The following is a 27,958-nucleotide window of genomic DNA, read 5'->3' on the forward strand; positions in this document are numbered from 1 at the left end:
GGAAGGTAACTCTGCATAATATTTACGTTGTAATAAAGGAAGGCAGCTGGATAACGGAGGATGTTTGAAAATGGGGAAAAGCCAATAATTCAGTCTCAGTTGTTACTTAGTTCGATGGGCTTATTTTAAAAGGAACTGTAGTGCATTAATATTGTCTGTTCAGCTATTTTTTCCCTAGATTCTGAACCTAGCTACCTTAGACTGAAACGTTTTGGAGTTGGATTAAGAAACATAATGCTTCACAGCCTGCTGGATGTAGAAATGCCTAGGCTTGGTGCCTTATTACTCTATTTCTTGTGTTTTTACAAAACTGTGCCTTTTGTCAGTGGGAATGCATTACTTGCCCTCCATTCGCTTCTTTGGTGGTAGCTCTGAAATACTTCAATTTTCAAATTTGATCTTTGAAATACCTTTTATTATTAATGCAAACATGTTTAAATCATCAAGAGCTCTAATGCATTATGGATATTTAAACATCACTTAGGGTCCACAACAGCTGATTTATAATTTATGCAGCAGTCATATAAAGCTAGATTTAGAGAGGTCTCTGAATGTATTGTCTTGGTTTTGCATGCCCAGTGGGTTACCTTAGCAGGTCATGCAGCACTCAGATGTAACAAGAAGGAATGCTTGTAAGGATGCCAGACTGTTTCACCAATCCTATTGGATCAATTAAAGATCATTTCTTTCATATATGCCTTCATATAAGGATATAATGTGAAGCTTAGAACTAAAAAAACCCTCAATTCTTTGTAGCTGCTATTTGCTTACTATGCATATCAGAGTATTTTTAAAGTTTTATATTTCATTTTCCTGAAAGAAAGATAATATCGTCTCTTTTTGTAGGCATTTACTGACATGCCATTACTCAAGTGCATTGTGAAATACTCTTGCAAATGAAGGGAGTCAAATGAGGAATTAAGCAAAGCAGTGGTCAAACAGGCAAAACCATCCCTGTTTTTTTGCTGCTTTTGACTTTTATGACTGAACCGAGGCGTTTGTTTTTCCTCTTCCAGCTTCATACTGGCCATAGGCAGGCATTGCACCTAAGCTTGTTATCTGCAGATCACCTGTTCAAACTGCACAAGAAAGGATGTATTTTCTCCTTGCCTTGGGCTGGAGTTAGGATTATATTTAGATGATTGGATGTTAAAATATTTTCAGTAGGTTCCTGCCTTTTACTGCTGAGAGATCTAGTTTGGTAATACAGAGGGAGAAATGCTATGCTATTATGATAATACAAGTTACAGATTGTGGAAAGAGGGTGGGGCACTGGGTTATCTAGTTTCTCACGTTAGTCATCCAAGATTACCAACAGTAGCTGTTTTGACAGCTTGAAATGAAATCAGGATTTGACAAATGCTCTTTTCTCTTTCCATGCAGTTTTTGCTTTGCAATTTAAAATGCCGTGCAATTTTAAAATGTTTGGGTAAGCTGGGTTGTGGATCAGTGAAGTGGAGGTTGCTGTTTATTTTCTGTATGTTGCAATACTATCCTCAGAGTAGAAAATTTCTTGTATTAGGTAACATAATTTATATCTGATTCTTTAAAATGTTACCTCTTGCGCAGTTGAGACCAACTTCAGTTTATCTTTTTATTTTCAGCACAATTTTCATCCTTTTATAAATCTGGACAGTTCATGAAGTTTAAGGTAGGGGTGCCTCTGATAGTCTTTTTCAGCCCTGGTTTTTCTACCTGAATTTTGAGAGAGGAGTGTGAGGACAGTGTACCAAATCCCATAACCCAATAAGAAGAATTTAGGAGAGAATTTGTATTTAGTAGTTTGAAAAGTATATTTCATAGGTGTTTGTTTGCTTGTTTGTTAAACACTAGTTGTTTACATAAATAGCATTAAGAATAACATTAATTCCTGATGACATTCAGTGATGTCATACGACTGGTTAGATTTTTAAGAATTGTCAGGATTTCACATGAATAGCTTTCTTTATTTTAGTTTGTTATGAAAGAGCAAACTTAATGTTAAACATCTTGATTTATGCTGACAGAAGTAAATGAGAGAGAACCTGCCTTCCTTTGTAGTAAAGCACTGACCCTGGATTTAAAGCTACTTTGAGACATAATTGAATGAGCAGAAGATTGAAAAGGATTATTATAATTGGTGATACTCTTCTAGTTTTTAGTTAGACAGGACAGCAGTAGGCAGAAATGTCATTGTGATTAGTTTGCACCATAGTTCTTACTAGAAGATATGTAGGCTCTTGTTTGGATCATGAAGCTGTAATTACATCAGCAGCTGGCTACTCAAGGTTTCTAAGTGGATTCTTCTGGTTTTCTGGAATTTCCTAAGTAATGAGCAGTGCATACATAATTAAAGATTTTGTTTAAAAAAATGTCTTGAATCCTTGTGGAGGTAATATTCTGAACATGTAATAAATGTAAGCAGCTGCTGTACTGTCTTTTTGGACATGCAAGCAAACAGCTTTATTGGATTTGATGCTTGTAAGACATTTTAAGCATAGTAGATTTTTGAAATGAAGTAGGCATCTATTTTAGTACTGTTAACTGGGGATTCTGTGCTCCTTTGGAAAAAGACCCATAGCTGCTTTTTTTTTTTTTTTAAGCTGTGACATGTAATGTAGAAAGATACCACAGCTATTTTTTGAAAGTGAGGGAATCTAGAAGGAGGCTAGAGGAGCAGTAGTAAATTGGTTTATAGTAGCTGGGAGGCTGGAGGGTGGCAGTAGCTGAAGTTGTCTGGCTGCCCCTCCCCCTCAGCAGTTTAAATAAAATTCTGAGCACAGGACTTGGAGTTTTGCCATTGACTTTGAATCTTTTCTTATATAATGTCTTAATTTTTTGTTCAGGATCCTGCAAAGTCGCATACCCATCTCTGCAGATATTTGTGTAATGCTCCTGTATTGTTTGCTGTTTCTTCTTTCCTCCCCCTCTCCCTTTGCTGCCTGAATTCTCACTGCACAGTGGCTGTGGATTGTGATACTGCCTGCCTGCATTTATGTGTGTCTTGTGTCCTCTAACATAAATCCCATCAAATCATTTCCATATAACTTACACCTGAAAAGTCATATTGTGAAATACCTATGCTTCAAAGACTACCTAAAAGATTAAAGATACAAAGCTCTCATAAAACTCATCAATTTGCCCTTTCATTTACCTTTAGGCTCACCAACTTTTTTTTAAAACCCGATACAAACTGTGATGAAATGATAGAACTGTTTAACAAATTACAGGAACAACAGATTACAGTACTTAAAATGTTTTTTATTAGGAAAGGTATTTTGAGAACATTGGACATTCTGTGGCAGGTTAATTTAAATGCAATAAAATGTGGTTTAATACCTTTATAAAATCTTTCAAGTGGTCTGGCATTTTTTTGGTGTTTTGTTTTGAGTTGCCTTTTTTTGTACACTAGATTGTTCCACACACATGAGATGGAAAGGATATTCTGGGCCACCTTATATTTCACTTCGGATTTTTACTGTCACTTCAGTCAAATCTGGTAAATTGTGAAAAGATGTGACAATGAAATGGTGATTAATGCAAGTAAGGGCAGAGTGAAACATTGTAAAGAATGTGTTATAAGTGCACATTGTGTTAAAATATTTTTGCTAGTTTTTTGCTTTTCATGTGGGGGCGTAAAAAGAGGTACTGAAAATGATGCATAGTTAGCAAAATAGTCACTGCAAAAGAGCAGCTCTATTTTCCTATATTTTATGAAGAATGTATTTGTGAAAGATAGGAAATCTCAGTCAGTTAGGGTTTTTCCAGGTTTGTTGTTTTGATTTTTTTCTACCTGAGAGTCGAAAGTTATTTAATCATTCTTCTCTGATTGTTCTTATTTGTGACTTTCCATTCAAAACTAATTATTTCCTACTTTTAGATACCTGAAGTGCATTCAAATAAAAGAGCACTCCTCTGCTTCTAGAGTTTTTTCTGGCTTCTCAGTGCTAAAAATGAATACCTGATGTGTTTTAGCATGAAATCCCATTGTAATACTAGTGTGAGACAAAGTGGAAAAATAATTGTGGGGGGAAAAACAGAAGAGAAGAGTGTGACTGTGTGTGTTAATACATTCTCATGCCTAATGTGCATATCATCTACAATGTGTAAGCAAGCACATTTGTTTTGCTGTGCTGGTCTTGCTTATTGCAGTGCCAGCTGCTCTTGAAGAATTAGGAGCAGTTTGCAGTGATCAGGTTGTGTGTAGGGTTCTGCTGTAGTAAAGTAAGCCTTGGTTTTACTTTGTAAGGTTGTCAGGACAACAGCTTATTATTCTTGCTCCTCTTGGTGTTTCCCTAAAGCATTGGAGGGAGCTTTTTCAAAGGCAGTGGCTGCCTTGCCTCACTGGGCTGCAGGATTGCCAGCTGTGATTTGGGTTCAGCAGGATGCTCTGGGTTTGTTGTGTAAAAATTCTAATTGATGATGAATGCAAACTCAGTGTGAGAATAATTTTTCTTCATTGGACTAATGTAAAACAACCCATTGTATTTACAAACCCATGGCCTATTTTCTCCACAGTATTGTCATTAATCTTCTGTTCTCTTCCATCTGAGGCTCAGAGAAAAATGTTTGAAATTTGACAGTGTGGAACTTGTGATAAGAGCTGAGACAAGGTAGGAATTAGTTTAAAGCTATGTTATGTCAGTGTGCTGCAGTCTGACACCGGAGCTAACAAGTGAAATCAACTGGGGGTTTGTTAGGATGAGTTTGTGATGTCTTTGACAAAAACTTCAGGTGAAGTTGGTGTTCAGTGAGAAGCCACACAGTAACTGTTGAGGTGTTGGCATTTTGAAGAGCTACTGTTCTGCTCTTGTTGCATGGTAAATTAGAAAAAGAATGCATGTTGTTAAATACAGCAAACTAAGTGACTACAAAGTCATTCTCTGAGTATGGTCATTGTATGCAAGAGGTGCAAATATTTTCAACTGCAGTGACTTTTATATTGTTGAGATGTTCAGGGGTGGCAAACTTCTTGGGATTTTCAGCAGGGAAGATCACATGAAGAAAGCCTTTAAATAGCTGAGGATATTTAAATTACTATTTCAGAAAATACGCTAAAACATGAAACTTATTTTGGCATAGTTTCCTTTATAATATTGTAGAGGGATTCCTTAGTTTGATCCAAGTTTTTTGATCTGGGTTGAACTGTAGTAGTCAATTAAGTGATGTCCAGGTACTTAAAATCCTTTTATCAAAACTGTAAATTTATCAAAACTGTAAATTATCAAAACTTCTATTTCAAATTCCCATTTCAGGCAACTGAAACAACAGTCCATTCACAGAATAATTTGGCAGAGATACATAGGCATCTGCATTCAGTCCTGGAAGCTGCCTGCCAGAATTAGAAACTATTGGCATAAACCTGTCAGTGTTCAAAAACGTTTTCTCCCTTGTCTGGCTATTTTTTTTTTTAGAGAAGGGCAGGTACTCCAGAGGTGGGTGTCTTCCCCTTCTCAGATCCTCTGCTGTTTTCATTCCCTCCCCACAAAATTTTCGTAGTATCTTTTATTTTTGAATCCTACAGTCTTGTTTTCGTAGGAAATCATTTCAAAAGGTTATTTTTATGGTTGGTGAGATGAGGTGGAATAAATACAGTGATTGGTGTAATCCATAACAGTGTGTGTGAACAGGTTTGCTCATTTCCACTTCTCTTTAAATGTAGAATTTGAGCAGTTTGTTACAAGAAGGAATCAGGATAGATGAGATTATCTAAATTGGTCAAGAGCTGTACAGGTGGTTGCTCAGAGTGCTACACTGAAAAGCCTCAAATATAAATTGAGCTCCAATATTTTCTACACAGGATGAGGTTTCTACTGATAGAGCAGAGGGTTTTACTGACATTCTGAGCCAGGCTGCTTAACCTGGACCCCTGGAAATCATGCCTCTAATGGAGATTTCTGAGTGAAGGGCAAGCACTACTTCATTAGTCTATGAGATTGTCAGATTTGGTAATTTTGCTAATGTCTGCCTCTGTCACTCTTGGAATGCTTTGTGCTTTTCCTCTGTGGTTGTTTAACCTTTGAAATGAAGTTTCTAGGAGCATAACTACCCTTGAAACTTCATCTATCAGATTCTGCTGAGTCAAATAGGCTCAAAAAATCTTGAGTTGGAGGGAGGTATTGCACTGTATGACTGCATAAGCCTTGTTTCTTTAGGAAATAAAAATTGGTGACCATTCTTTCTGTTACACTGATCTACAGCAAACATCTGAAAAGTGTTTTGTTTTTACTTTGTATTTTACTGCTGTATTTTTTAAAGTATTGCTACATATATATAATAATTACATTAAAACTATCAATATACAAAGTGCACCTTTCTGCCTGGTAAAGGGTGTACAAACTGTGTCTTTGTATGCACAAATTGCTAATTGAGTATCTACCCTTGCTTTGTGTGGCTGACTGTTAAACTAGAATATCTGCATATACACCTAATAATTCTTTCTCTTGGGAAAAATAGATGCTTAATAGTAAAGTTTCTCTTATGTAGGCTGTACCCAACAGTATCAATATTCCTATCCACTCATTTTCCAGTGTTCAGTGTGCCTGTAGGTCAGAGGTGTTTAAAGTTGCAAGTTATCTCTTTGTGTCAGCTGTCTCAGTTGCATTTCTCGGTACAATTGTATGTATTCTTTATGGCAGCTGTGGTAATCACTGCAGGGAAATGTAATAACAAGAAATACCTAACATCTGTTAGATATTTGTCTCTGTGAGTTGAAAACCGATTATAAGAATGAAAAAACAACTCCACAATATAAAGCATTCTCAACAAATGTTGTCTTCTGTGGGTGTGAACGTTTGCTCAACCAGAAATCCCCTAAGTAGGGGTCAGTGTATCTATGGCAGCTGTGGGTGTAATATCAATCAATTAAATTGATAAATAAGTTTAAACTTCCTTTAAGAAATGATTTGTATTGCTTTATTTGTTACAGTGTGAAATCTTTCCTATTTCATGACTCATGTATAAGGTGGATAATGACTTTAGGTTTCCTTGGGTGATGAAATTAGTTTTTATTTTCATGGACTGTATTTACAGATTCTGAAACTTAAACCCATTCATTATGTACGTTTCATACATAAACATTTTTCTTCAGTCCTGTGTTTTCTTCCTTGTTAGGAAGGAATCTAATGGAGTTGTTTTTGCTTTGTGTTCAGTTTTGTTTTCTTTTTTTCTTCCTTAAGCAGTAATGAAAATAGCCTTGTGTGAAGTTTCTGGGCACCTTATATATACTTATTTGTAGTTGTGGGACCTTTCTGTGTACTACTAAAACTGTAAATGTCATCAGATTAGATTTGCTTAGGGCAGTTGGACCATCATTTATCTTCAGTTTATCCAGGCTTTTGGCATGATTGTCAGGCTCAAAACATAGCACCTAATGTTTGTTTTCTACCTGGAGACGAGTTAAAAGTAGAGTACTGTAGTGGGATCTGTTTGTTTAGTACCTTGATCAGTGACCTGAGGAGGAGGAGATGAAGTGTATCCTTGTTAAATTTGCATGTGACATCAGGTTGTGAGAGTAGTTGACACACTGGAGGACAGTGTTCTGCTCTCTCTCAGCTGAGAGAGGCTGGTGGAATGGACCGCGATGAACCCTGTGACCTTCCACAGGGCTAAATGCATCTTCTGACCCCCTGCCACAGGCCAGGGTGGGGAGGGACTTCCTTGGAGACAGCTCTGCTGGAAGGGACCTGCTCATTCTGACACAGGAGTCCGCACGTCAGGCGTCACTGACTGTGGCCTAACACTCACTGTTCTTTAGGCCACCACTCTGGTTATACCCCATCCAGTTTTGGTTCCCCAAGCACGTTGAGTAAATTGAATCTTATTCAGTGGAAAGCCAGGAAAATGAGGGACTTGGAGCACATAAGGAGAGGCTGAGAGAAACAGCTTTGCTCAGCCTGGGCATCAGAAAGCTCAGGGGATGCTCAAGAGCTGCCTCACAAGGTGGTACCTAAGAGGTTAACAAGGACATGTAGCCAGGCCTTTACAGGGGTACAAGACAGGAGGAACAGAGACAGTGGTCACAGTCTAAATCCGATGAGGTTTTGGTTTGGCATCTGCAAATAAAATTCACCCTAAAGACACTGAGGGACTGGAATAGGTAGCACAGGTTGTCAAATCTACATCCTTTCCATTTTTATAAAGACTAGACCGGGCAAAGCCCTGAGCAAGTCAGTCTGAATACAGTCCTGTTGTGTCTTCCAGTGTGAATTAATCTAGGAAATATCACAATGGTTTTTGTGGTATCAGTTGCTCTGATAGTTGAGCATTTTAGTTGATATTGCAGCATACTGTGATTCCACTTTATCATATTATGGAATTTGTACAGAATATTTCTATATTACAATATTGTGGAGATCTTTTTACAAGACTCATAATGGTCTTGTATTATAGGCTTGTATTATATATTCTTTGTTTAAACCAGTAGACAAGAATTCCCAAATAATTTACTGGCACTTAAATATTTTATAACTAAAGAACTTAAAATAAATGCTTAAAGATAATAGCATGTCCTCCCAGGTTTGGCTTCAGATATACTTTGCTGACCTTGTCACTGAATTTTAAAACGTGATTAGCAGTACTAGAATTTGAATGTAAATTTGAATTTCTATTGAGCAATTCCATTGGATCCCTTCCAAAAGATTTAAAGAGCAAGATGTGAATTTGAAATTTGCTCTCAAAAAGTCAAACTTCGATTTGTATTTGGCACTTTTGCTTTGGCTACTAATTTTAGTATGGTGAAACTTGTGATAATTCACACTAAAGGTACCCATGTGTCTGGGGGAAAAAATCTGTGATTTGTATGAGTATTTAAAAATACAAATTAAAATGGTTCAGGTCTGAAAACATCTTCTGTTTGCACTTCTTTAATGTTCAGCCTTAACCTCTTAGTTTTATTAGCTATAAACAGGAGCCAGCAGAACCTCAGAAGCTTGAGATGATTCCTGCTCTTGCTCATCCAGCTTCACAGTGGTTACACTTTTAAGTATTTCTGTGTTTACCAAAGCATGAACCAGACCTTCAGATCCCTGTTTTGGTTTTGAGAATACATTTTGTGAAGTGTTTAAAATTAGTGGCGTTTGTATAACATTTAGCTTCAGTATGAAAGAGGTTGCAAATACGTGCTGAGATAATCAAAACAAACAGGAAAGGTAATGGAAAGAATTTCCTTTAGGGTAAAATTCCTTAAAGTTGAAATAACCCTGATAGATAGTGCTTGTCAATTGGCAGGGAAAGTTGGGACTTGCCTTCTGAAGATTTTATTTTGCTGAAAGTAGAAGAACACGGAAAAGCTCAGATGTTCTTTTTAAGCCATATTTTCACCAAAAAATGAATTAAAACATTAATGCTGTTGAACTTATGAATCTTCAAATTTGTTGCAGTAAGACTGATGATGAGTACAGATCAGTGTCTTGTAAAACCTTCAGAACTAAATAATTCATTAGTGAGATTAAAAAGACTGTTCATTGGCATTTTATTTTCAGTGCAGGACTAAGCTTTTGAAATTAATTTCCTGATCTTTCCCCTTAACAATGTTTTGCATGGTGGAAAAGTTTTAGAGAATGTAAAATATATTTCTGTCTCATGAAACTAACCCAAATAAAATGTTGACCTTAACATAAATTGTGTTTCTAATTCTGAATTCTATGCAGTATGAGAGAGTAATTGAGAAACAGAAGTTAAAAAAAACACTGCACAAGATATGTGCTTTACAAAAATTTAAGGTGAATATTTGAGAAGAAAGCAAATAGCAAGATGAAACAAAGTTTATGGAGTAAACACTTATTTCTCAGTATTCAGGAAGTAAATATTTTCTCTAACTTGCTATGACTTGGACAGAATTATAAAAATATTGTGTCTTCATTTTGTCAAGCTCACTTGAGTTGAGTAATCTGAGACATAGTTACTCAATGGGAAGGGTACTTAAAATAAACAAACCCCACCAACCCCCACACACTATTAAGGAAAGTGGTTGAGAACTGTTGTTCTGCAGGTTTAAGAACATTACATCACCTGCACCTACTTTGCTCTTTAGGTTTTCTTCACCTTTTTTTCAGGTTCATCTTGAAGTGGAAAAAAATACTTATTCCTTGGGCTGTCCCCTCATTTGTCTTTCCTTTTCTCCTCATGAAGGCAGTATGGCTGTTAGATAAATTCTTAATGGAAAGATCACAGATCACTATCTTGTAATGGTGACTTTTTCAGTGTTTAATTTCTATGGCTTTTGCTTGGTATAGTAGTTTGACTCACAGATTTGATCACATACCAGTGTTTTGGTTACTTGCATCAAAACAAAAACACAGCTTGCTATATTTGCTTTGTATTTTTCTGTTTCTTTACTGATGATATTTTTTTGTTCATTTAAAGTAGCTTTCAACAAAATTGCAACTAATTGCCAGTAGCCCAGCTGATTTATAGCAACAATATAAAAATTCTCATAGTCAGGCTGACCACAATAAATCCTTCCAGTTATGAGATATTATGAAAATCTGAGCTTCTAATAAAATGTTTATGGCCTTCAACCTTTTTGGCAATAAATTAAAAAAAAAATCTGTTTAGAATGCATTTTTTCCTTAAACTCTAATGACATATTTTCTGCTCTAATACTTTCCTCCTCCCACATAGAGTCTTTCATTCTGCAGTAAAAGTTTTCATGCCCTTCACTTGTGCTCTGTCTCCCACACCCGTCTACTGACTTGCCATTACCCACTTGTGGGAAAAAAAAAAGACTTTTCTTTGTTTAAACAGCGTAGGACTGTGGTCCAGCTGCACAACTCACTGCAACCCTGGGTGGGTTACTGTGCCCAAAGGAGCCCAGTGTGTGGTTTATCTCTTTAGAGGCTGGAGGCAGAGCACACCTCCTGGTTAAAGACAGCTGGCTGTCAGCTCCTGGGCACCTTCTGGCTGGGAAGTGTGTGCTCAGATTTGCATCCTACCCTTAAGGTTTCACATTTGTTGCTGCAGAAGGATGTGCTCTCAGCCCCTGAGTAGTTCGACACCACAGGTTGCCCCTTGACCGCTGGCAAATTGATGAAATTCCTTTTCCAGCTGTGCATTTTAAAGGAACGGGGTATGGAATAGAGGAGTGTGTTTTTTAGACATAGAGAGTGTTCTGTCCTTTCAAACAACTGGGACTTAAAACGATTTTCTACCTCAGCAGTTAGAGGAAATATAAACATTGCAGGAGGTTCCGAGGACCAGAAAGTTTCTGTATGGTTCACAAAGATGATGGAGGAGGAGGGGGCTGGGGAGGAGTTGTTTGTTTAATGGACTTCAAATGCCTAAATACTTTTCAGGATACAAATCTTTTTAGTCCTTTTTAATTCCACACCCCCCCCCCCCCCATTTAATACCTATAGGCCTAGCACCTTTTATCATACAGATGAAATAATAAAATGAATCAACTATGTGATGTTTGGGCATGGTGGCAGTGAAAGCCTCCTGAGCCTCTATGCTATCAATATATTAAATACTTTGACAGAACGATTTTGTCTCATGTAGAATCAGAGTTTTTTTTCTTATTTTAACATCTTGCCTGAAACATACAGTTAGTATGTATGCTCTGGAAGTTGTTCATAAAATTGATGATAATTCTGCTATCCTTGACAGAAATAACGTCACTTTTTTTTTCTCCTCTTCTATGTGACTGCCATAGCCACTGGTATGTTTTAATGTTATCTTTGTAATCAAAGATGAACAATTTGTAGAACTTCCACACTATGAGTACATGGAAAAACTAAGTTAATAAAGACGCCCTTATCTTATTAGGAGAGTTGATAACACTCATGTTTAAGGGGCAAGAAGGTGTAAGGCAATGTTTTCTGAGCAGTTAATATATTAGCAGTTTCTCTCCACAGACTGATGGGCTGTAGCACAGGTGGATATTTTTGCTTTCAAGGTGCTTGAGGGAGAGTGAGAAGACCAAGTGAATGAAAACACATGGAAAATTTGAACATATTCATTTTGAATAACTCGAGTCATACAAAATGCTCCCAATTTTTGTTAGATTAAAAGAATTGTTCATTTGAAAGAAAATAAATCACTTCAAGCTTCATTGTTATACATTAACCACTAGATTAGGTGAATTTAGGTGGTGGGATTGTTTTTTTTTTTCTTGTATCAATAGAGTACCATTCAATTCTTTCTTGGCTGCTCTTTGATAATTACAGGTGGGAATGCAGCTCTGTATTTTATGATCATTGATATTTTGAGTGGAATATTTGAGAATTTTGGATTTATATTAAGCAAACCTCAAGCTTGCTTTGTATGTCTTTTCCCTATATCTTTTTCCAAGACTAATTTTCCATTATTATATTGTGAGCAGTTTATAACAAAATGATGGCCTATTTGTGTAGTAGTCCACAAGTGAGTAACTAGTCTGAATGCCTTAACCCCATGGCCTTCACAGAACAAAAAAATGTGTCTGAAACTTAACACTGTCTTTTGTGACAGAGGGATATACGAGAAAAAATGAAAAACTTGCAGAGTGAGTCTCTCTTTGTACAAAGCTGTCACTGCCCTGCTTGGCTGATAGAGATTCTTTTCAGCTGTCACTTTAGTACAAAGGGGACAAAGCCTGTGCCTGGACTTACTCCCACTGTCTTAGTCTGATTTTTATCTAAAGCAGAGTCTGATGCCTGCAAGATTATTGACCATTTGTTCCATCAGACTGCCAAGGTCTAGAATCTTGACCTCTCTGTGTTTTCTAAGTTCATGGTCAGGTTTTAAAGTATGTTTGTTTCAATAATAAACACTAGATACTATTTTTCTCTTGCAGTAGGGGATAAAAAAATTGTCAAGCAAAAATTTTCTGCTCTCTTAATATCCAAAGTATATTAGATGGTCTTTTATGTTCTTTTTTTTTGTTTCTCTTTGTCTATACTTCTTAAATGTAGGTTAACTTGAAAATACTTTGGTTTTCTGCAAAAATCAGTTGTGTACCTGATTTTTCTTAAAAGCATGAGCTGCCTAAAAATCTTAGACCTGATAATTATGATTGAATCAAGAAATACTAATGCTTCGTGGGAAGGGGAAGACATGCTAGGTGATATTTAGGTTATTTTTGATAGAGGCAGAGTGTGTGTACTGCAATTGAACAGTTGCCTTGAGCATGAAAAGAAGTAAAACAACAGTAATGATGTTGGGCTGGGGAGTAGGGAAATCTTTGCCACATGTGAGAGGGGTGAGTGGCTTGGGCATGTATGTTTGGGTGCCTGTGCACACATCTGAAGTGTAGAAAGAGAAATAAGACATAACTATGGGTGACCGCTTCATTGGCTGTTCCAAGTGGTCAAAAGAAGCAGAACCCTCAGGTCTGAAACACAGCACTGGTGAGATTTTTTGTTGTTGATGTTGGGTTTATAAGTTAGCAGAAGGAGACAGGTTATCCTTGGTCTGTGATGTTTATGATTTAGAAGTTTGGTTTTTTGATTGCTAGATGTGTACTCCTGGTAGAAATGTTACACTGTTTGGCTCCAGGTTTTTATTACTCTTTCATTTTATTGCAGTTTTTGGCATGAAATAAATAATCCAACCTTAATGGGCATAAATTGTTATGTATATATATAATTTTTATTGAGATAAAATGGTGTGGTGGCAAACACAGTTTAGAAATATTTGTAAATCAATATTTTACTTCAGTCTTCTTCCTAGGAGCAATTGAAGCCTCATAATAACAAACTTTGTCTTGGTTTACTTTTGATTCAATGGCTGAGATAAAGGCCGTGTTTCCAGAACTTCAAAAGCTTTGAAAGTTTGTTTTAAGTTAGGTTAAATTCCTCTGATTTACTGAATTTTTTAACAGGACCGAAAGTCTGTGCCTACAACAACGTGGCAGACCAAGGTGCTGGATGAATGAGGGAGGCTTGGTGTTGAGGCAGAAGATGTGGCATGGCCTGGTGCCAAAGCTGTGCTCTCCCTTTTCGAGGCAGCGAATGCACAAAGGTGCAGAGCTTTGCTGTCTTTCTCAAATAAGATACCTGTTCATCTGGGTATAAAAGGCAGCAAGAAACTTGATGTCTTTTTAGGTCCCAGTCAAGGTACATAGCATTGATTGTTTTAATTTGCGTTATCTCCTATGCATGGACTAGGGGTGTGAACCTCATATGAGAATGTTTGGGGGAAAAAAATAAAATTTGTGGCTTGAAAAACACACACATTGAGAGAGCGAGTTACTCTCTTTATATAAATGTGGTAATTAATATTTTTACAGGACACTTAATTGAATATATTGAACCATATTATCTTAATGCAGGCTCCTATCCTTATATCTTCATTTATTTTGATTTTCTTAAATAAATATGTCCAAAATCTGCTTACTGTTGTTTTATTGAGAATTAGATTAGGTCATATGTGAATCGTGTTGGAATCTGATATATCTTTACTGGTGGATTTTAAGATAGTAAATGCCTTTTTTAACACTATTTTTATTGCTTTGATGTGTATTGATATTGTAGAAATATGGGGAGGGGGTTTTTCTTCTGGGCAACTATTTTATTTAATTCACTGGTATTATATGTGGCTATTACTCCAGTTTTTCAAATACTGAATATCTGTACTGACTCCACAGTTTTGGGCATTTTTCTAAGTTCAGGAGCAGATGGCCTTTTTAAATACACAAACCCAGGGTCTGTCCTACTGAAGGAGAAAAAATTACTGTATGTGGCACATGGAGAAGTGAAAACGTTATCCCTGCTAATTATTCAACAATTTAGATGTGTTGTATTTTTTTATTTTCCCCAGGCAGTAGAATGTAAAAAAAATCCCTGAAAAACACTGCTTTCACATATTTCTGGTACAACAAACAAACCTGGTTCTTAGCAATTTTTTGTTTTGCAGGAGGCATGCTATTATCTGTGCCTCTCCTCATCTCTCTTCTTGTGCAGTAGTGCCTTTGGAGGCTTCCAGTTTGATTGGCAGGCTGGCGTATTTAGACATGTCTGAAACACAAACTGTGTTTTTTTTGTTCAGAACCATACGAACTGTGCCGTATTTGAAATAAGTTACTGAAGTTTCATCTGCGAGAACAATGACCTTAAGAATTTAAACGGGAAAGTTTGTACAGTCAAAAGTCTCTGGTGGATTTTTATTTTTTTTTAAATAGAAGAGAAAAAGTATCTGTCAAACATAAATGGAAAAGAAATCAAAATGAGGTAATCCTGACCAGAGACTAAGGTGTAGTTTTAAGCTAGCTTTGGTTTTGCCATTCAGTAAAGAGCAAAGGTCTGGGAAACAGCAGTAGAGGTGGTAATTGCAATTGCCCACATTCAGAATGCTTTGTGAAGAAGACTTCTCTGCAGCTTTATCAGAGAGATGAGGATGGAGAAGAAGAGAAATAAAACAAGAAACCCTAACCAAAACCAACAACTTCCCCTGCCCCCCAACAGGTTATATCAATTATTTATTTAGTAGCAGTTCAGGAACTTTAGATGTGTGGAAGGGCGGTGAACAAAATGTTTTTTCTTTTTTGATCAGACAAACAGAGTATACTCTACCTAGGCTGTGGTGTAAGTATATTGGGCTCTAGTTGCAATGGGAACCCAAAATGTAGTGAAAATGTTTCCATAGTCAAAAGTAATCGAAGAAGAATTAATGTATGTTTTTTAGAGCATGTAAAGATCTATGGTCCCATTCCAACTTGCCAAAAATGTTTATTCAAATCAAAGTTGTTATATCAAATTTTCACTGTATTTGGCTTCAATTTTTTAAATTTAATATAAGGCAGCTACCATATCCTGAAACACCTGGTGTTACAACCTTCAAAAAAAGGTGTTTTTTTCCAGTTCACTTAATAGGTGAAATGAATTTAGACTATGGTAAACTTTCTTTGACTTCTGTGAAATTAGAATAAACATGTGCCCAAAAATCTGTCACCAAATCCTGCTCATCTGTGGATATAGACAAATGTTATTTGGAGGCTGAAAGTTTTGGGCTGCTTCCAAATTAGCCCCTCTTGACCTAAGAGAGATAATGTTCTTGTTACAGTATGTTATAGCGTACATACCAGCTCAGGTCTTGGAACAGCTTGAAAGGATCTCTGTTCTTTCTCTTCTGTTGTGTATTTGCCTTGTATATTCCTCTTCATTTTGCATTGTGTGTGTTTAATCTGGCCTTAAACACCATGTAATGAGTGTTGACTATAAAAAGCAATGGTAGTAAACTACAAGACTCATATTCTTGGAATGAACTTGATGACCAACTATGCTATTTTTGCCTCTGATAATCTGAGGGAAATGGGAGACATTCAAATGCAGTTCTGGGCATTGTCAATCTTTTCAGTGTTGTTTCAGAGTTAAGGTTGAAAGAGGAATCCAGAATTTTGAGTAGGATTTTCAATCAAATGTGTAAGTTCAGTGTGTAAGGAAAACACTATGAGGCTATAATTGAATGGAGAATTAATTTCAAAATTCTGCAAACTACTTTGTTTACTACAAAGTAGTACTGGATATTATTACTGGATATTTCAGTAGGAGGGCTGGATGAAGTGTTAAAGACCTTGATTTATGTTAAATATCTAATTTTGTTCCCTGCATTTCAAAGAGGGTTGTTGAGAAACTGGAGAGCACCAAGAAGGGTGGAAGGCCCTTGCTTGGAGCAAACAAGATGGCAGGAGAAGCTGACAGAGCTCGGCTTGGTCACTCTGACAGAGAAGCAGCTACTGAGTGACCAAAGGCTGTCCCATAGCTGCTTGAGGGTAGCTCCAAAAAACAATGGAGATGAATTTTTTCCAGTGTTGCCAGATGGGCCACAAACTCTGGTACAGAGTGTTCAGGTCAGACATGAGGAAGAACCCACCATGAGGCCAGCACAGGCCCAGAACAGACTGCCTGGAGACGTGGCTGAATTTTCCATCCCTGGAGATCCTAAAGACTCAGCAAGACCCAGCCGTGCCTGACCCTTTCCAGTGCTGATGAGAGTCCCGCATGAGCAGAAGAGTGGGCTGGATGACTTCCAGAAGTGTCTCTCAGCCACTCCAAAACTTCAACTGATTAGGTTTTTGTTCACCCTTCAGCCCTTTTCTTTTCTTACCTCATTCTAAAATGACTGTGGCTCACATGTGTGTTTGAAACGGGAAGCGACAGTGTCAAAAAGCATATCCTACAAGCATTAAGGCATTTGCAAATGCAATTCACAAAACTCTACTCCTGTTTTTGGGAGAAAATAGTGATAAAAAAATTCCACTGATTGTCTTTGAAAATCATCTTACTTTTCATGCTTGTTGAAAACAGCAGATAAAGAAGTGCTTTGGTTTATTCCACAGTACTTAATATCTTGCTTTTTACTCGAAAATGACAAAAAATATTTTTTCCACCCCAGACAAATATCAATGATAAATAAAACATTAAGACCTATGGAAGCCATATAAAAAAGTATATAGAATAGCAATCACAACACTGTGATTTAGTTATGGGGTTTTTCACACCCGTTTTATTACTAGTGAGAATCTCTTTTTTGTATCTTTCCTGCTTTTGAGCTATTGCTGTAAGTCAGTTGCCATGTTCCACTTATGTTTAATTGAAATAGTCAGGTAGTACCTCATCATCCATCTGATTTTTTTTTTAATCTGCTTTTCTGTGGATGAAGTCAATAATTTCTGCCTTGTTTAGTAACTTCCGTTCTAGGCTGATAATTCTCCTTTATTGTTAGTATTTTCAGCATAGTTATTTTCATGAGGTTTCTAATTTTTTGTGTTCAGGTGGTTTCAAAAGCACTGCAAATGTGAGGTGTGGTACTCAACTTTGCTGTGGTTATACCAGACTACCCAAATTTAAGCCCTTTATCTCTTCTGTGATGAGGTCTGGCATAATTCAAAGTTAAAAATAAACAAAACAAACAAGAAAAAAGAAGACTATTAGGGCTAAATGTTGAGCTATTTCTGAAAATAGCTATACTATTTAATCTCTCTCATCTGTTGTATTTTCTGTAATTTGTGGTCCAAACATGATATTTGGTAGTGCCAGAACTGATATGGTTTTGTGCTCTCTCTTTGTGATCTTGCTTATTACATGCTTTTGCTGTGCTGTCAAAATGAGGTATTGCAAAGGGGGAAAACGATGCCTGGAGCTGAACATTGTTTCATAGGAGAAAAATAAAGGTGAGAATGAAGATGATGTTCTTGTTATGTATGTGGATAGCAGTGTGTGGAGTGTCATGTTGAAAATGAAAATGATAAGGATTAAGTTCTATGTTTATTACCTTTTATTAATGATACTTCATTCCATATTAATTGCAGATTTATTGCAACTAAAAAGACATCTATGGAAATGGTGGGCATTGTGGGGTATTCTGCTCATTTCTGACAAAATAATTTTGATGTTAAGCACAGATCCTTTCCCAATTAAAAAGACAGTTCAAAAGGTAAAGCTATCGCAAGCTTACCTTTTCTGTTCTCATAATAAAGAATGTTCTTTACTTGGGATTATATTTTAAATGTGGTAGAACTCTTTCAGGTTGGAGCAGAGTTAGTTGATTCTTTGTTATATTCAGGATGAAGCTATACTTGCATTTGAGTGTATGTAAGAAAATTCTGATGGCCTAAGGACAGATCTATTTATACTGCTACTTATATTAGAGAGTGTGTCCATAATGCACATTTACTGTTCACCTTACGTGTTCCTTAGCAAGTGCTCTTTGTTATCTTTCTCAGGGAAAGGATCATCTGAAATTGCAGGTTCTATAAACAGTTCTTCTCAGCAGTCAATCTACGACTTAAGCAGACAAAAGATGAATGGATATTGCTTTTCAAATTAGTGCTGCTGTGTAATTAATTGTGCTTAATTAGCAAATCTTTCTTTAAGTATCCACAGTGCAGTGATGTAATTTGTTTTCCCAGGTAACTGATCACAAAGCATGGAAAGCTGCTTTGAACAAACTCCAAGTAATTGCACGTTTCACTGGCAGTGCTTTGATTGAAGCAATGGTGATTTACCTGATGACCTTAAATCTGACTTGGGCCCATCCAAGCCTTCCAGCTGGCTTGCTGTTGTTTAAGATATGAATTGGGAGTTTGGGCAGTGTGCCCCCTGATAAATTAATATTGTTCCCTGTGCTACTCAGCTAGGACAGTTTGGAAGTGCATCCACTGGGACAGCGTCCCTCGTTTGCTGCCCGTGCAGCACTGGTGTGCAGAACTAGGAACAGCCTTTACTGTGATGGGCAAATATCTGCAATCTGACCTGTGGCTGGTGAGGTTCAGCCAGCCTGGATCAAATAAGGTATGCCTTCCACAGAGAGGCAAATATAACCTTGTGATAACATTTTTATAGTATATATGGTTTTATACTGTGACAGCATTTGTGATAGGGCTGCTGTGATATTATATAATAAAGTTCTCAATTTCCTTTTGAACTGGGTGATATGTGTGGCCTACAAGATGATGAGTGCCCTCGTGTGCTTGGCTTCTTTTAGAATTTGAATTTTCCACACACTACTGGGCAGTAGAGAATTACACATCTTAGAGAGATGAATGTAGTTCTTACTGTGATGGATGTTGGTATTTCTGAAACTGAAAAACAAGTGTACAAATGGAGATGCCATGCATCTTGAACCAACACAAATTATTTTTCATTGTCCTTGTCACTTTGGTTTAGAATATGCATTTCAAGAAGGATCTGTTACTGGGGAATTCCATTTAGGGTTTTAAGTGGACATCGTAATATTGCAGGCAGTGTTGGTATTAAAATCAACTACCTTGCCAAATACGGGAGGAGCTTGACATTGTTGTTATTTGTGTTAATTTGGATTAGATTTTTTTTTTTTTTGGTAGAAGGTATCAGTAACATTGGTCTCTATACATTTATCTTGACAGCCAAAAAAAAAAAAAAGAAAGATCTTATGGATTCAGAAGGAAAATCCAGTTTACAACTCAATGCATAAAATAATTGTGGTGTCCAAAGCCAGGGATTTCCCAAGTTTTATAGCAATGGTTATTGTATATCTTTGTTTTGTTTCACAGTAAAGCATGCTGCTACTTCCTTAACATTATTGTTTTCTGTTTCTCAGTCTGTATTTCAAAAAGAAGCAGCATGTTTTCTCCCTGAAATGAAGAATTAAAATAGATTTCTTGTATGAAACACCTGCACAGTAGGAAGTGAAACAGAACTTTTTAGCTCTCACTGTTTTATGGCAAGATTTCTGTTCCCTTTCCTTCCTGTAAACAAAAGGAGTCACTTAGAGAGTGGGAAGTAAGCTATTTACAGGATATTTTCTGTATGAAAGGAAGGAAAAGGCCTTTACAGAGATCAGTCTATTGTGTTGGGAATATGGAAAGTTATATGGAGTTAAATTGAGTTTAGTACTTGGAGAGGAAATACATGGCAAAATGCATGTAATCACTTCAGTCTTGACCCTATAAAGTGCTAGATGCCCCCATTAGTTTCTGAAATCAAAGCAGGAGCTAGGACATGGAGTGCTGTGGTTTGATCCCAAATCCTGTGTGTAACCTGTGATCATTCTAAGAACCAGATCCGAGAGAGACTACACTAAGAGCTTATGCAGTATGGCTTTTATTTACAAACAAGCAGTTTTGATACTTGTACTTTTAGATAGGTGTTCAGGTTACTTTTGCACATCTGTTTTTGATCTGTCTCTTTGAAATATGGTTGTCTTTGCTAGACAAGTGTTGTAATTGGATTTTTCATGGAAGTAATGGTTTCCAGTGTACTTGTAGAGTGTATATATTTTCAAAGTTCTGCTTCACATATGAAATGTATTAACTACAATTCTGATGTGAACCAGGCAATTTTATTCTTGCCTGTGTTATAAAATTAATTTCTGTGAGTAACTATTTGATTTTCATTTACCTTCTGTAGCACCAGCAAGAGTCTTTATCACCAGTAAGAATTGTGGATGAGGTATTTAACTCTAAACTCTATCTAAGCATTATGGAAAATTATAGCTTTCTTGAAACCTTGGGTGTATAAGATGGTAGGACTGACAATAGCTTTGCCAATAAAATTGAGCAGGTAGAGAAAAATCTTGTCATTAGTTGTATCACTTTTATCTGCAGTTGTGGTACTTAAGTCATACTTGAAAAAGGAAATTTATAGTAGCAGGCTTTGTCATTTCTTTTGCTCCATATATTAAGCTCAAGATTCCTAGTACTTGAATATCATGAAAAGGCAGTCGTAAGTATGGGAAAGAGGAAAGTAAAGAATCTTGTTTGCTTGATAGATACTGAACTCCATTTTTTTCAAAAGGGGTACTTAAATACAAAATCTTTATTAGCAGTATTAGCTGTTAAAGAAATGATGTTTTTTTCTTACATGATGGGTTCGGTTCCTCACACAGAAATCCTAATGTATGGGTATTTCAGCCTAGTTTGGCAAATAAGGATGCAGTATGTGCACGTGTGTTTGTAAAAGGCAGCTGAGAGTGGTGTGTCTTCTGGCATGCATTGGTGAAAGGAGAATATGCCCTGTCTGTGTCCCAGCAGAAGAAAAAGAATGATTCTTTTGCAGCCTATATTCGGGGTTGTGTTTTTCTAGGCCAGAATTGTCAGTCTGCTTGTTGCTTTCTCTGTGTAGTTTTCTAATTCTTTGTTCAAGGCAGGGCATTACCAAAAGTGCTACTGCAGTCATGAATGAGACTTGGTCTAGGTACAGAGACAAGTGTAAACTTTCCTCTTGCAAGTCTGGAGTGTTGAAGACACAAATGTCAATGGTATCCCACAATCCAGAACAAATGACTTGACAAGGTGTTAGCTAGCCTTTGTGGTCCTTTGTGGAACCTTTGGATATCCCATCAAAAATGCAGCTCCTATGATGTAAATCAAGGGTGTCCAGGGTACATTGGACTTGCCAGGTAGATTGACTGTGTCAGGTTGATATTCTGGACATACTGAACTTGCTGTGGAACTTAGCAGTGACCATCTGTAGAGTGTTTTGGAGCACTAAGAGGCTTCTTGGAACCAGGTTTTCCTGATGAGGATGCTGCCTCTTCGCCCATTCTTTCTGGAATCAATTCCTTCTAAATACACAAAGCTTTTCAGGTAGAGACAGAAAACTTGCCAGGGAAAATGAGAGATCTTGTGCTGATATTATTCTATCTGCTTTTCCTACAACAGCAAAATATGAATAGAAAATATCAAAAGATTGGGACATAAATAATACCATATACTCATGCAGAAAAATACTTTTTTTTGTAGTTGAAAATGAAGTGCAGTATATGGCAGGCCACAGTTATGGATGTCTGACTTTTTGCTAAACAGGGCTAATAACAGGGATTGACTTTCCGATGCAGGAATTATTTCTACCTGCATTTCAGGTCTCTTTTGATGTGAACTCTATTTGCTTTGTCTTTGGCCAACTTGACTTCCTTGGTGACAATTCCTGTAGAAACAAGGTACTGGTTTTCAGTTCCAGTGGAGATACAGATAAAGATTAAGAAACTAACAAATGAATTCCATTATTACGTCCTGGAGAATAAAACAACCTGGATGTGACTCCACAAGTAGTGGAGATGTCCAGGACAAACAGATCTGGGATTATCACTTAATGCACAGCGGTTTTATGATGTCCAATACTACAAATAAGTTTTGAAGTACATGAAAGAAAATAGGCATCATTATTTCTGATTTGTAATTTGTTACTTTATGTGAGTTTAAAGGAACATACATTACTTGAAATATTGAGGGTTTTTTTCCATTTGCAGACCTTTATGAATGTAGGGGCAAGATGTTATAAAGAAAACTTTTGAAACTGGTGAAATAATAAATTATTCTTGGAATATGTAATGTTACTTTCTTCTCAATTCTTCAATTCTTTTCCAGATTCAGTGTTCTATATGGGAACTTTGGATTAAAGAAACAAATTAGTACGTGGTCAAGGCCTAGTGTTTTCCCATTTGGCTGCCTCACAAAAGAGCAGCATAATCCTCTAAATCCTACTTTACTCCGAGGATCAATTGATTCTACATTCTCCTCCCATAAACAGACAATTTATGAATTGTCTTTGAGACAGATATTTTGAAGCTTGCTTTTCCAGTGATTTGAATGTATGATTACTTTTTTTTTTTGGTGAGAATGACAATGCTAATAATTACAATATTCTCATAACCTTATTTATTGAAAACTGGAGGCAATTTCTCTTGGAAAATGGACCAGATTCCATAACCATTCTAAAAAAATGGTTTTCATTTTTGCAGTTTTTTCCTTCTCATGTTTTTTCTTTTGACTTTCAGTGTTTACTGTGGTGTTAGTTTCAGATTTTACTAGAGTGAGGTTTACGTGTGCAGTTTGTCTTCATCAGATGTAATTTTTAGGTTAGAAATGAGAAATTTCTGTTTAATATCTTGGGGGTTTTTAATTGTGCCTTCTGTTGGCAAACAGATAAGTTACCTGATGATGCTGGTCAGCACTACTACTGATAGAGCTTGGGGCTTTTTTTAGCTCTCCCATGAAAACTGCACTGGCTAAGGTGTTTGCTCAAGTTTTAGGTTGTAACTACAGCATGAGCTGGTTTGGTTTTGGTTTTTTTGGGTTTGTTTTTTTTTTTTTTTGCTAGTGTGAGCATACTGGTGAAAGTAGACCTAAGTGGTTGCCCAGTGTTGACTAGATTTAGGATGAGGATAGTAGGAAACTGTCCTGCATTCCATCTGTGTTGGCTTTCTGTTTGTGTTACCGGTGTCTATAATACCTAGATATGCAGCTGACGTAGGATGTTGAGGCTTTGTGTTCTTTTCCATTGTATGCACTGTTCTGTAAAATACCTATTAGAATTATTTTTGTCCCTGTGGTGGTGATTTAGTACAGGAAATAACATCTGTTCCTGCTGTGTATGTGTTCTTTTTCCTTTCTTTCAGTATGAATATAACATTGTGTATTTTCAAGCCAGATTTTACTGTCTGAGATCATGGTAAAATGAACTCCTTTTGAAACTTTGTTAGCTCAGATATAAAATAGCCAAATCATCTTGCTGGTGCTTGATAGTTCTATGATTTATCTCCCTCTAATGTTCATCAGACAAACCTAGCTAAAATATTTTTAATTTACATATGCGTTTATTTACCTTCATTCAGAAGCAAATATAAAATTGTCAAATGTAAATTTTGCAGTGTTAGGTACTTTCTTGGCTGTAAGTCCCCCCACAGAATCTTGGAGCATGTTTCTAAACCTTTTGGATCAACTCGCTACTCTTTTCTCTCCAAAGTTTTATGGAACTTTATGGCTTTTTCTCCTCCTTGTAATTGAAAATATTATTATGCTACTTTTTGCAATATGGTTCTAGGAATAACTGTAGACCCTTTATCATGACCTTTGAAGCAGAGCTGTAATGAAACTGTCTGTTGGTTCAGCACCTACTGACTCATGACCTTTTGCCCTAGCAACGCTTTTTTTTTCCAGTTATTGCCAGGAACTTGCACAGATAATGCTTTTAAATTCTCTGTTGCAACACATATGTATGAAACTGTGCTGATTTTTAAAGCCAGTGAGTTGTTCTTGATATTTCATTTGCGTGTAGAAATGAGTAGATTTTCATTTTACGCTAGTTTTTATTTCGGTTTGCTTTTTTTTTTACTTGTCTCTTAATATCATAAGGGGACATGTTCATCTAAAACCAGAAACAATAAACCTTTCTCATTTGACTTGCAGGTATCTCCATTTTGTTGATAACAGAAAAAGAGTGACTGAAGTTGGCATCCTTTGTGAACCCTTCTAGCCAAAGGTAAGCATAATTTCTAACTGGTGGCAAATATGTTTTTACTATGTTTGTAGTACTACCCTACTGTTGTAGTTTAAATTTATGGGGGGCTCCCGGGGGTGGTCCCCCGGGAGACCCCCAGGTCCTTGGGATCGTGGTGTTCCCGTGCTGGCAGGCAAAGAGACTTCAGATGCCAGTGGGGTGCTGATGAGGTGAGGGTTTATTCACTGAGGGAGAGGGGAAGGGAACGGGAGAGGGGGAAAGGGGAAGAGGGGAGGGGAGCATCCAGACGCCTCCAGGGGGAAGGGGGCAAAGAGGGCGAGACCCCTTGCCTTAGCATTCTTATCACAGAGGTTCAAAGGGGCGCGGTAACATTCTCCAGCCAATGAGGTTACAGATACAGGATACTGCAGGGAGGGTACAGACTTGGGATAAACCATACATTTTCCAAGGGTGAGCCAGAGCAAACCATTTCCATAAAATGCAATTCCACACCCTACCTTTTAAATAAAAAGGCTGCCGTGCTGCTGTCTTGATGTTTGACATCTCACAGATTGTATTTCCTTGGGATACCTAAAGCAGCCGAAAAAGACCTAACATAGTAATTTATATGGCTTAATGTACAAGTGAATAAAAAAATCAAAGAATCCAAGCTTTGGCTTGGAAGGGACCTTTAAGATCATCTGGTTCTGACCTCCCTGTCTTGGGCAGGACACTTTCCACTAGCTCTATTCAACATGGTCTTTCACAACTTCTCAGGATGACCTGTTCCAGTGTTTCACCACCCTCACAGTAATGATTTTCTTCTTAATATCCAGTCTAAACCCACCCTCTTTCAGTTTGAAGCCATCCCCTCTTGTCCTATCACTGCATGCCTTGTAAAAGGTCCCTCTGGCACTCTTGTAACCCTTTTGCCTACTGGAAGGCTGCTGTAAGGTGTCCCCAAGTGTCCCTTGTCTTCAGGCTGAACAAAACCTGTCTTCAGAGGAAACTCAGCCTTTTTTTTAAATCTGTAACTTGGCAGATTGTCTCTCATTAATACTGAAGTGTAGGGTACAATCAATATTGTACAGCTGTTACTATACAGAAGGATTGTTGTGTTCTGTAATGCATTGGATGAGCCAAATATAAAATCATGGTTTTGGTGATTTGGAAATTTTTAGCTTGGTTCTCTTCTGGAGAAGAGCTACTATGACCAGAAACAGACACTAGCATTGTAGGATAAAAGAAAGTCCTTTGTTAATTGCTAATTTAGCTGCTTGTAGACAATCCCTCCGGTTGCCAAAAATCATGACATCCAGATATTTTCTGCACCAGGAATCAGGAGCTGCAGTTACCATTCTATGCCTCCTATCTCTGTAAACTCCTTCATCTAGTTCAGCTGGATTGGTTTTAGTTCTAGGGGTATGGCTCAGGCTTAGCAATACTTCATGTTAGCAGAACACAATTTGTCATCTGAAGACATTCAACCTAGTAGTTTTCTGTTTCTGTCACATTTCTGACACCAGTAAAACTTTTAAATTTCATTTCTGCATATTGTTTCAAGGAGGAAAAAATTCTGAAACAAGAATTTAAAAAAAATCTTAAATTTATTATGCGTTCAGAGATTTGCATGAAGTAAGATAACTGCTTTTTGTCAACCTGTTCAAAGAATTGTAGATTTAGGAGAGTCTGAATCATAGATCCTCCGTGCCATGTTTGCCATTTGCTTTGATGGAGGAGAAAAGATTGAACTTTGTATCCAGCCACCTGAGCCCCTCAGCCCTCCATGTGCTACAGCAGTTAAACTAGGTGGATGCTCAATAGCCATGTTGTTGTTTATCAGATTTTAAGTGGCTCCCTATTCTCACATCACGTTAATAGTTTTTTTCCCCTTCTCATCTGAGACTCCATTTGTTCAATAAATGGTCAGTTCTGTAGTACAAAATAAGATCACAAGACTCCCGTGTTACTGAGCCCGATGAAGCTCTGCTTTATTAATGGCAGAGTAGAGTATATCTCTGGGAATCTTATCTACTACTCTTCATATAAACAATGTGCTTTGCTTTGGAAATAGTCAGACTGGGAGGACAACATGGTAATATTGTAATATTGTGTGTTGTCATTAATATCTTCATTTGAATAATGCTAATGTAGTAAAAGAGAACTTAACATTAGTATTTCTAGTCTAGAATTGTGTGTTAACCACTTCTAGTATTGCATTTGCTTTATATTTTGGATGTACAGTTGACCAATGCATAGTAGATGTTTAAAGAAATCTGGAAGAAGCTGAAAATATAATATGTTTATTTTGCCCTCTTTCTGTGGTTTAGAGTAGTAGTAGGTGTAGTATAATAATGCTGCAAAAAGAATGATGAATACAGACATCTAATCTTTATTAAGGTACATTGCTTTTCTTTGATAGTTTGAGAAGTATTTAACACAAGGAATATTACTGTTTAAGCTGGGAGAAGAAACTTGTGGTATGCTCATCCCTGAACTGAATACACATTGATTTTTTTTTTTTGGGGGGGGGGGGGTGGTTTGTTCCATATAATGCTGACAAAGCCTCTATGTCAAAATAATTCTTTTGATACAGTTAACAATTATGATAGCAGTGGTACTGATTAGCAGGTTTGATAATCCTGACTTTGAGATACGTAATTTTGTAGACCATAAAAGTTTATTTGCTCTTTCTTATCATAAATACAGGCATAAGAAGATAGAAGGGAAATTATTTTAGTTGTAGAAAACTGATAGTGGTTTTATCTCCAAAGTTAAATAGTTAACCATTTATTCAAGAATGGTAACAGTAAAAAGTAAAACATGCTTGAAGTTTCTCTTCAAGAGGTATTCTAAAATTGGTTACACAAAACAAAATGTTTGAAAAGTGTTTACAATTTCAGTTACTTTAAAAGGAATCTGAATTACTTACATGAAGTTGTTCAGCTGTTGCAGATGCACAGCTGCCTATATTACACTATAGATGTACTGTTAAGGCAGAGGAACAGATAATAAAACTGGAGGCTATACACCCATGTAGAATATATACATGCCAGATTCAAGTGATAAACTTATCACATTTGCCTAAGTCATGATCAGCTTCCTGGGTAATGTTTTCATTGGGAGGATGTGTCCAAATATGCCGTAGATACAGAATTAATAAACCTTAAGGCAGCATTAAGTCTTAGTTTTGGATCCAGTGACATGTTCCCTTTTCATAATAATAAATAAATGTAAAATTAAACCCATCCTTCTTCACCTCGTGTTACTGATAGGCTGAACTACTAGCTACTGAGCTACTATTTCTTTAATAATTTTGATAGTTATTTCATAGGGACACGTGTACATGGGGCAACCAATCC

General features: G+C 36.9%; 1 protein-coding gene across 3 annotated transcripts in view; it reads left to right on the plus strand.

Moving 5' to 3' along the window:
- Positions 1–27,958, plus strand: part of SIPA1L2 (signal induced proliferation associated 1 like 2) — a 126,120-nt gene that overhangs the window by 1,606 nt on the left and 96,556 nt on the right. For all 3 annotated transcript variants that reach the window (XM_063390488.1, XM_063390489.1, XM_063390490.1), the window contains exon 2: positions 24,566–24,638. The gene's annotated coding sequence lies outside the window, so the exon portion shown is untranslated. The remainder of the gene's footprint in view (positions 1–24,565; positions 24,639–27,958) is intronic.

This window comes from Prinia subflava, chromosome 2 (genome assembly GCF_021018805.1).
Source record: "Prinia subflava isolate CZ2003 ecotype Zambia chromosome 2, Cam_Psub_1.2, whole genome shotgun sequence".
Classification (NCBI taxonomy): Eukaryota; Metazoa; Chordata; class Aves; order Passeriformes; family Cisticolidae; genus Prinia; species Prinia subflava.